Raw genomic sequence first — 10,439 nt, 5'->3', positions numbered from 1 at the left:
CACTCAGATTTGTGTTAACATACATAACATTTAAAGTATACTTTTCTCCACTGCTCCTACTATGTCTGAATGTGGTTATGCTTAACTACTCAGCTCATGCACTAATCCATTAAAAATGATGAAATCTACTACCGTGACTTTTTCTGAGAACTCACACCATGTTAACGGTTAACACTTAATATAGCTTCCTAAGAATGCCCCAAGAGAAAACATTTTGTTCAGTTTGGTGTTTGCTGTGACATAATACTAACAGAATATAATTTTCTCAGCCACTACTTCAAATATCTGATTCTAACTTTTGTTCAATTTTGTTTTTTACATAGAATGTTTTTATTTACAAGATTTTAGACTTTTTAAAAATTTATTTCTTTAAATTCCAGTTAGTTAACATACAGTGTTGTCTTGGCCTCAGGAGTAGAACCCCGAAGAATCTCTTACATATGACACCTAGTGTTCATCCTGAAAATTGCTCTCCTTAATACCCACCGCCCACTTAACCCATGCCCCCACCCACCTCCCTTCCAGCAACCCTCAGTTTGTTTTCTGTATTTAAGAGTCTTTTATGGTTTGCCTCCCTGTCTGTTTTTATCTTATTTTTTCCTCCTCTTCCCTTCCCCTATGTTCATCTGTTAAGTTTCTCAAATTTCACATATGAGTGAAATCATATATCTGTCTTTCCCTGACTTAAAATTTTGCTCAAATTTTAACAATCTCATAACTGTATGCCAAAATCCTTGTTAAAATGTAGCTCCAATACACAGTTTAACAGTGCTTTTTCCATGGGTATATCTGGACATTTTTATCAACAGAATAATTAAAGTCATGGTATTATGATTAGCCAAAGGTCTTTCTAGCAGAGCACTGATGAAGTGTGATTTAGCATATCATAACAAATGGCTTTCCAGAGACAGGAACAAAACACAATGATTTTTGTTCATGAAAGAGCTAACACCATATGCTAAAATGTCAAAATATAATCCAGAAAATTCAGGGTCTGTTAGAAGGCTTCCACTAATGACAACACTATGACAGGGTCTCCAGATATACAGAGAAGGAACATTCAAGATGTGGTGGAAACCTCAGTTAACAGGGAAACAAAGCCTTGGAGCATAGAATACATCTAACAAAAATGGGGAACAGGGTGACATTGGCTATTCCTAAAGGACCACGGTTTCTCTGTATGGACCCAAACTCCCTACAAAATAAAATGTGCCTTAATTATTGCTTATTTAAAATTATACTTTTACAGAGCTATTTAGTACCTGACACAGAGAAACAATCACATAGGGAAGCATTTGTTGGAGGTTTAACATGAAATCACACAAATAAAATTTGTATAAACAGAAATCCACATCGTGTCATGACACACAAAAGACAAAGTAAATACATAGAAAACTAATTGGCGGCTATCAGCAGTTGGACACAGTTGTGTCAGTTGTGTCTTGTACACGAGAAGTCTTTTACAAAATAATCATTTTAGATCAACAGAAGGCCAGTCTTCACTGTCATCCTGCAAGATGGGTTACTTGAGCAAGCTCCTCTTGTTTTCTCCAACATCCTCCTTTAGTATGGCTGGTAATTGTTTTGGTGATCGCCACCCCCTCCAGACGCCTTGCCCTAAGTGTCTGTTGGCCACTGTAGTCTGCATATCCCTGCCCATATCCATAGTTCCGATAGTTATACCCAATATAATCATAGTGGCCCTAGCCACAATAGTTTTGATTACCACCATAGGCACTACTGTAATTTCCATGTCTTTGATCATAACAGTTATTAAATCCTTGGTTCCAGTGTTGGTGCTGACTTCATCCATGAGAAGGCTTCTAGCACCACCTTGACCACTAGCTGCAGCCCCTCTTTCTCCTTCTTCTTGTTGCTGTTGCTGCTATATACCTCTTTGGGTTGTGCAATTGATTTCACACTTCCCAGAACCAAATCGATGATATCTGCTTTCTAACAATTTCTTCACTGGCTCTTTGTCAGTACATGTGATAAAACAAAATCCTCTTCTTTCATTTGTTTTTGTAGCTGTGGGAACATCAATATTTTCAATCTCTCTAAAGTCTCTGAAACATTTTTAAATTTGTTCTTCAGAAGTATCTGAGCTCAATCCACCCACAGAAACCTTTTTTTGCGGGGGGGGAGGGTTCTTTTTCTTTTAAATCTTTAGCCTTGGGGCACCTAGGTGATTCAGTCGATGAAACGACTGACCCTTGATTTCAGCTCAGGTCATGATCTCATGGTTCCTGGGATCTGGCCCCACACTGGGCTATGTGCTGATAGTGCGGAGCCTGCTTGGGATTCTCTCTCTCCCTCTCTTTCTGTTCTCCCCTACTCTTGTGCACATGCTCTCTTTCTCTTTCTCTTTTTCAAAATAAATAAATAAACATTTTCCAAAAGGTTTTAGACCTTGTGGGATCTATCAATTTGCCATCCAGTTTGTGTTCTTTCAGTGCCAAAACTTTATCAACACTCGTAGCGTCTTTGAAAAGCACAAATCCAAATCCTCTTGATCTTCCAGTCACTGGGTCTGTTTTAACTGTGCAGTCTACAACTTCCCCAAATTGAGACAAATATTCAGTCAGGTCTTTCTTGCCTGTGTCGCAGTAAACATTTTACTGTCATTCTGCTGGCGTTGATCTTGCATCCCTCTGCAAATTCCTCTATACTGATGTATTCATTCATGTCCTCCATGGTGGCTGAGTTGTCCACTGCGGGTGCCGGCCACGTGGTCCAGGTCAGGCTGCAACAGCAGCAGTGGAGCCTTGTATGGAGCTGGGTTTAAAATGGCGGTGAAACTACGGACATACCACCGTGAACGCGCCCGAACTCGTCTAAAATGGCGGTGAAAGAGTCGTAGCTACTTTTATGAAAGATTATTTTCATTGTTCTATAAAAAAGAAACAGGTTGAGTGATGAATACATTAAGATAACTTTTGACAATCTAATAGATTGAAAGTGGTGACTGGATTTAAGGGGACTGTAGTATCTTGGTTGGGCTTATTTTTCCATCTTAGGATGACTCCCAAACTTCAATATTATGTCCAAATCCAAAAGCCTCCTGGATAACGTACATCTTAATGAGGGAGGAGAACATTGACTTACACCCTACCTAGCACATTTGTCTTCTAAAAATAAAATATTTTAAACATTTTTATCTTTTTTCCTGACCCCTCCTTCTGAATCTCCTGCCACATCTTTTCATTGGCTATTCATCAATCATCTCTGGAGTTTTTAATTAACCTGGTTCAAGTAACTGTCCCACACTTCCCATAATACTGCACTGAGCACTCCGCAAACTACAAGGTATCAACACTTTCAAGCAGAAGAAATGAAGCAAAACAGGTCATTTTCCCCAGCTAATGTTTTTCTTCTAGCATGTTCTTTGGGATTTTTAGTTTATCTATCTCTAGATAACTGCAGTGTAATGCCCCAAAATATATAATTCATACTTCTAGAGACTAACATACAGTAGATTGATAAATGTTTAACAATAAGCTCGGCAAACAACAACAAGAAAAAACCCTGATTGTAACATTTGCCCATTTCTATGCTCTGATTATGCATCCCTGCTATGACGACTTTTGAACTACCGATGTGATATTATGATGTTATTGAATGTAAAGTTAGAAGAAATGTGTTGTAGTACACTATTATGTATTTCCCCCGTATAGATTAAATAGACAAAATAACCTCAAGACCATACATGATAGTAAAATATAGTAAAATAATTAGGATGCAGGGGCGCCTGGGTGGCGCAGTCGGTTAAGCGTCCGACTTCAGCCAGGTCACGATCTCGCGGTCCGTGAGTTCGAGCCCCGCGTCGGGCTCTGGGCTGATGGCTCAGAGCCTGGAGCCTGTTTCCGATTCTGTCTCCCTCTCTCTCTGCCCCTCCCCCGTTCATGCTCTATCTCTCTCTGTCCCAAAAATAAATAAACGTTGAAAAAAAAATTAAAAAAAAAATAATTAGGATGCAGTTTTCAGCCTTTATTACCTTTTAAAAACAATTCAAGTAAGTTTATATAGCTTGACTTTCAAGGACAGCTGTATTTAATAACCAACTTGTAAAAACAGCTTTCATTATCCAGCACATGCTGGATCTAGCGTACCACTGGTAGTAGATGTTTTTCATACCTTTTGCTAGTTTTCATTAAGAATCTGAAATGAACAGGTTATCACTTGGTTTTAGTGATCGAGCATTTTGAACAAAATGAAAATTGATTTAAACATTTACTACCTTCCTTTAAATTGACAAAAGAAAAATCAGTGTCTAGAAAGAAAAAAAAAAGCTGTGCCTAACAGACCTAGAAAATTTCTTGGCCCTTCCTCTATAGTGTCTATTTCATTTATGTTATTTTCATGTAAATATATTCATGAATTCCTTTTTTAAAATGTGAAACTGTATGAAATGAAAAGATAATGAAAGCAAGGGATTGCACTGTTAATTTATCTAGTAATTTCAGCTTGGATTAAACTTTTCTTGACAGTTGCCTCTCACCTGTTTTATTTGTGGAAATGAAGAGGACAAAAGTCAGGTGCCTTTCTTGGAGATGTGTACACATTGCTGAGTTAAATACAAAAGACACAGTGATAAAAGTGCTCGAAGTTTTAAAACCTTGAAGTGGAATGATATTTCTTGATTCATTTAAGATTACATTCTAATATTCATTGTACAATTCACTCTAAGATTACACTATAGACAGGCTGCTGCTTTTTTGGGAAATTTGCTATGAGCCATTATATTCCACTATGGCTCATTCTCTTGGCCCTCACTGGATAGATTAGCAATGGACACCTTTCCAAGTTGGCTCATTGTCGTATGTTTCCCTGAATTTGCAACTGGGACCAATTAGCCAGTTCACAAGGCTGGAATTATAACACATAACCTCAATATCAATACAGATAGACAGATTTGTCATGGGGTCTAGAGAAGCAAAGGCATTTCTACAAGGGGAAATAAATAGATAAGTAGGGAAACAGGGAGAAAAGAGAAAGGCCAAGAGCTTTACAATGCTTGATTTCAGTTTCTTCCTAAATTTCCATGCATTTCTGCTTTGGGCTTCTATGAGGCATATTTAAGTTAGTTCTGTTATATATTTGAAAAGCACTGAATAACATATAAGGTTTAAGAGTATCTGTATTTCTGGCTCTGTTCATGTCAAAATGAACTACAGTGTCATTGATCTCTGCAGAAATGCACCGGCATGCATTTCATCCTGGTTCACCAATCCAGGTACAAGAATTTTAAAACAAGGAAAGAAACACAATACACTTTTAAATACATAGATTAGATGTGTTCTGGAAAGCAGTAAGAAAGTAACAAGGGAGTACCCTGTGTGTACCCCAGAAATAACGAATTCCCTGATCTCAGGATTACTCTTTGTGTTTTCCAGGCAGTATTTAGCCAGTGAGTCAGTTAATTAACATTTATCAATTACGAGCTGACAGGTAATACAGAGGGGTCAGAATGCAGAACATCATGTCTTCCCTGTATACAATCGGTTAAGTCTTGGGAAACAGTTACAAACACATGGACAAAGAGTTTGCAATAATAATAAACATACCTCTTGACTCTTATTCTCTGTGGGTCATGCTATTCTTTTTCATCTTCAAATCCATTATTCTTCTCTATTTAAGGTATCTGTGCATTAAGACTAATATCCTTGAGGAGACAAAAGCCAAATGCAAAAGCAGATTTGATCACAAGTTATGCAGATGGTGGTGATTTGATTAGGAATTTGAGCACTGGGCTGTCATCTGCAATCTCTGTAGGACTTGACTTTTTTCCTCTCCTGTTGTGTCGTTGGACCACTTGTGGTGAATGATAGTTCAAAAAAAATACAGTTTGGTCAATACTGTAGTGATATACAACTCCCAATTTTTAAAATTCAATCTTCATTTTTCTTGTCTTCTCAACAAAATTATCAGTCACTTTTTCTTTCTAGCTTCCATCACAGTATAATTCTTATATATAATAATTTACAATTATCTAACATGCTGCCATCTGCCATTGTGGAAGAGAACTCTTTAATGCTTATCTGCTGAGAGTTATGAAATTATACTGATGATAATGTCTACATCAATCCATTATCTGTAGGTATTCTCTATAAGTGAGAAAGTGAAAATAAATTAACAGGAACAAAATGGTATATTGCACCTTTCAGACATGAGATTTCCATAAAGAAATGGGTTAAAGTCATAAGAACTTAGTAAGTGAAAAGGCAATATAGAACATTCTTATTTTCATACAATTACTTACTGAATCCTTAACCTGACTAAAAAAAAATTATATTAGCATATATTTGAGAAAGTATATTTGTAATTGATTCTACAATCTAGAAAATAATTTGCAGATACTATAATTTATATGGAACTGATAAATTATAGCAAAAATTTAAAAAATTTATAATGGGTAAATACATGATAATGTTCAATTTTCTTATATATCCACAGCTTAATTATTATACTCTATATTTTAATAATTAAAAAATAAGGATTTCACTGTTAAAATTTGCAAACTGGCTCTTGCCTTCAATCGAAGATCATGACCTTAACTATACTTTTAGAACATATTCTTGGTCATATGCCTATCTGTGTTTCAAGGTGGTGTCTTCTAAAAGTAATGTGGCCTCTTAGTTTCAGGAATAGTGCTCCTTATGTTCATAAAATATCTTAGCATCCTACAAAGATGTTGCATTCATAATCACTACGGCGCACAGGAATGCTTTCTAAGCACCTTCACCATCCTTGATGTGCTATCAAACTGAACCAATGATTATTGAAAAATGATTATTTCCTTCAAGATACCACCCTATTCAATTTGATAACTTATATTCTCATTGGTTCTTACAGAAGTTTTAGCAGCATTACCTTTATGCAAATCATTTCTCACCATTTCTAAAGGGCCAGAGCTCTCTGCGTCGCCTTTAACCATTCCAATGGGTCCTGTAACATCACTGCTAATTTTGAATGCTTTGCCTTTCTTTAGTGAGAAAGAACATCTTATGAAATGCAGAGTCCAAAAGTGGTTGCATTAGCTATGTATTGAAGCATAATAATATTGCCATAAATTTGGAAGCTTAAAATAACACCTATATATTGTCTCACTCTTTCTGCAAGTCGAGAGTCTTGTCTTTGGTTAGCTGGATACTCTGCTTTAGGGTCTTAAACAGGCAATCAAGGTGATGGTTAAGGCTGCAGTTTGCAGCCTCTTATGAGGTCTGACTGGGGAGAAACCTACTTCCAAACACACGTGGCTGTTGACAGAATTCACTTCTTTTCAGGCTACTGGACTGAGATCTGATTTTTCTTGCTGATTTCTGGCTACCCTCAGCTCTTTGACTTTTGATCTGAACATAGAAGCTTGCTTCTCCCAGGCCAGCAAGGAAGAGTTTCTTCCCAATATGGGTGTTGCAGTTTTATCAACATAATCATGTATATGTGATCACATATACCCTATCAACTTTGTCATATTATATCAGATTAAAGCAAGTCACAGGTCTGCCACACTCAAGGGGAAGTCTTGGCATAAAGATGTGAATACCAAGAGGTAAGAATTATAGAGTTTACCTTACAACCTGTGTCTCACAAAGAACCTCATTCTCAAAAAGCTAGCTGAAAATCTACTATTTGGCCATATCACCTTCTCCTCAAGTTTGTCAACCTCTTAGGTTGTTGGCTGGGTTCATTGTGAGAAGATTGCATTGCCTGAAAGTTCACACAGCTAACCTCTGGAACATCTTGTAACATGGGATAATTCCTGTGAGGATATTGTTCTACAAATGTATTTATTTTTATTCTCGTTACTTTACAGTGGACAGATATCAGAACCTATCTGTGGTGACAGAATCAAACTATATTCAACATGTCTTCCTCATCAGATATTACTTCATTGACTTACACTTTTCAGTTAAAATGGCTTTTTTTTTCATTTGGGGAACAGATGTGAACCATCTGTTTTTAATCAAAAATCCATATTAAATTACACCTTTAATTCTAGTGATAAGTAGGGAAACATCTTAAATGCAATTTGACTTGTGTATATGATTTCTTCATTAGATTTACCTCCTTTTAAATATGTCAAAACCTCATTATCTTGAATGCTGATGATGTGATGAAGAGATTAAGATTCTGCACACTGTATAAACTATGCAGAGCTATAGGAGCAAATCTGAATTACAAAAGCATGTGTTGAGAGGATCATTAAGTAATTTGGTCCATTTAACATTATATGCCCATGTGACTATTCCATACTTTGATACTTTTATATCTTGAAGCAAGAATAGATTTAAAACAACTTTTGAAATTATTATTCGTTTATCTTACTTTTGCCCACGTATCTCCTTCAAAAGTCATGGGTAAAAATATCAGAAATCTTTAGGTATCTAATCCACATAATCTTCAAACAAAGATTTACCTTTGCTACCTTTGTTAAAGATTACCTTTAAAAGGTAAAGGAAATGCTTTTGTATGATGTGAAGAGTTTTATATTCTCTTCTATTTTTATGGGCAAAGTCACGGCCATGGAGGGAGAGCTTACCCTAAATGATTGAAAGCTTTTCCACCAAAGAGGTAATTTACCTTCTAATATCAGACACTCTAGACTATTACAGGCTCTTATCACAAAAATGTCTTCATCATTTAGGATGTAATGGAGGGAGATTCCTCTCCCCACTCATTGGATACAATGTCAGTACAGCTCTGTACTACCACAGTTCCGGAGACACAAGTGAGAGAAAAAAACAAAGAGAAAGCAGATTAATGCAGCTGTGACAATTTCCCTTTTGGCAGTTTATGGTTCCATCTGGGGAAAACACTGTTGTCTTTTTGATGCTACCTGTATAGTCTTGCTTTGCGGACATATTCACAGTCCGTTTCACAGCACTGACTTGGCCCCAGAAACTCATATCTTTCCAAATCGGAGGCAAAAAGTCTTAGCAAGACTTTATCCATAATAGATGCAAACTTAAATTCTACCAAAATCACATATATTTTTCTTTTGCTTTCATTTAAAAAAAATCATGTTAACAACATAGTGTATTCCAAAACATTCAAAGCACTGATTTTAGATAAAAACATAAGTTGAAAGAGATGATCTTTAGGACTGGAGCAGTAAATGTTGTAATAGTTTCAGATGTGTAGTTAGGCTAGAACCAGCTGAATGTGTGCACGATCATCAGGCTTCAGGGGAAGCACCAAAAGAAAGTCTGCATGGGATGTGTGGTTCAACCAAGCAGGCAGACACTGGATTGATTTCCCTTACAGGCCGGAAAATCAGGAGAGACAACTCTGTGTAATGCCAAAGCCCAAGGAGCAGACAGGCAGAAAGACCCCACAACGTTAGTTATGATGAGTGAATGATTAAGAGTGGTGTCAGTTATGAAACTGTTGCTCGTAATGCTGCCAAATGCTGAGAAAAGTTGTCAGACAATGAGCCCACAGGCATAGAGAGACATCAGACTTCCAAATGCCTCCTTACTAAATAGATAAAGGCTATTAAAACCGTGCCAAATCTGACTTGTGCTCCTATCTGGTACAGAGAGGAGGGCTGGGGACAGCTTAATGGAGAGCTGGAAAACACACAACTCACTGGAAGATAAGAAATAACAATGCACGTGGCAGGAAAAAAAACACAGAAGATAGTAATAAGATAAGATGATAAGATAAGATAAAATAAAATAAAATAAAGTAAATTAAAATAAAATAAAAAACAGTGTGAGTTGCATGTTTATTGAGTAGAAACTACATGGCAGGGCTCCCTCTAACATTGGAGATGCATCCAAGTCCTGGCTTCTCACACTCAGGTGAAAGATCACAGACCATCAACAAAACAACTAAGTCAGTTATGCTGTGTCAGAAGAGAGTGCATTTCAGAAGAAAATTGAAATAGACAAAGAAAATAGCCAGATGATTTGCATTTGTGAGGCTTAGGGATAGGATTGGAATTTTCAACAGAGCTGTAGGCTTGGCCTCCTTGATAAGGTAACACAGAGCAAGCAAAGTGGCCAAGTTTCTGGAAATACAGTGGAACAGGCCAAGGGAGCAGCACTTGGCAAATGTCCTGAGAGCAGAACATGCCTGGGGAGGGAGCGGTGGCAACAGAGGCTCTGCTCTGAGATCCCACCTGGTGCATGCCAGAACAGCAAGAGCCCAGTGTGGCTGGTGGAGAATGAGTGAACTGGGGAGTCACAGGGATGGGGTCAGAGATATAAGAGAATCGAGTACAGATCATCGTGGCCCTCTTAAGCCATTGTTAGAACTGAGAGTTTGTTGTCTGAGAAATGAGAAAACATCGAAGTGCTTGAGAAGAAAAGTGAAATGATATGACATATGTTTAAGTCTCACGCCAGCTGCTATATTGGATGATTTTTTTTTTCTTTTCAGAGCCTCCTAAACTTTCTGTATTGTTCTATATTGTGTTTAATTATAATTAAAATTAA

General features: G+C 37.1%; 1 pseudogene; it reads right to left on the bottom strand.

Annotated features, from left to right (window-relative positions):
• Nucleotides 1-1,346: 1,346 nt before the first annotated feature.
• On the bottom strand, nucleotides 1,347-10,231 carry LOC123610303 (annotated as a pseudogene).
• Nucleotides 10,232-10,439: the final 208 nt, after the last annotated feature.

The sequence above is a fragment of the Leopardus geoffroyi genome, chromosome C2 (genome assembly GCF_018350155.1).
Source record: "Leopardus geoffroyi isolate Oge1 chromosome C2, O.geoffroyi_Oge1_pat1.0, whole genome shotgun sequence".
Taxonomy (NCBI): Eukaryota; Metazoa; Chordata; class Mammalia; order Carnivora; family Felidae; genus Leopardus; species Leopardus geoffroyi.
Note: the sequence above shows the minus strand (reverse complement) of the source record. Positions and strands in the feature narration are given on the sequence as shown.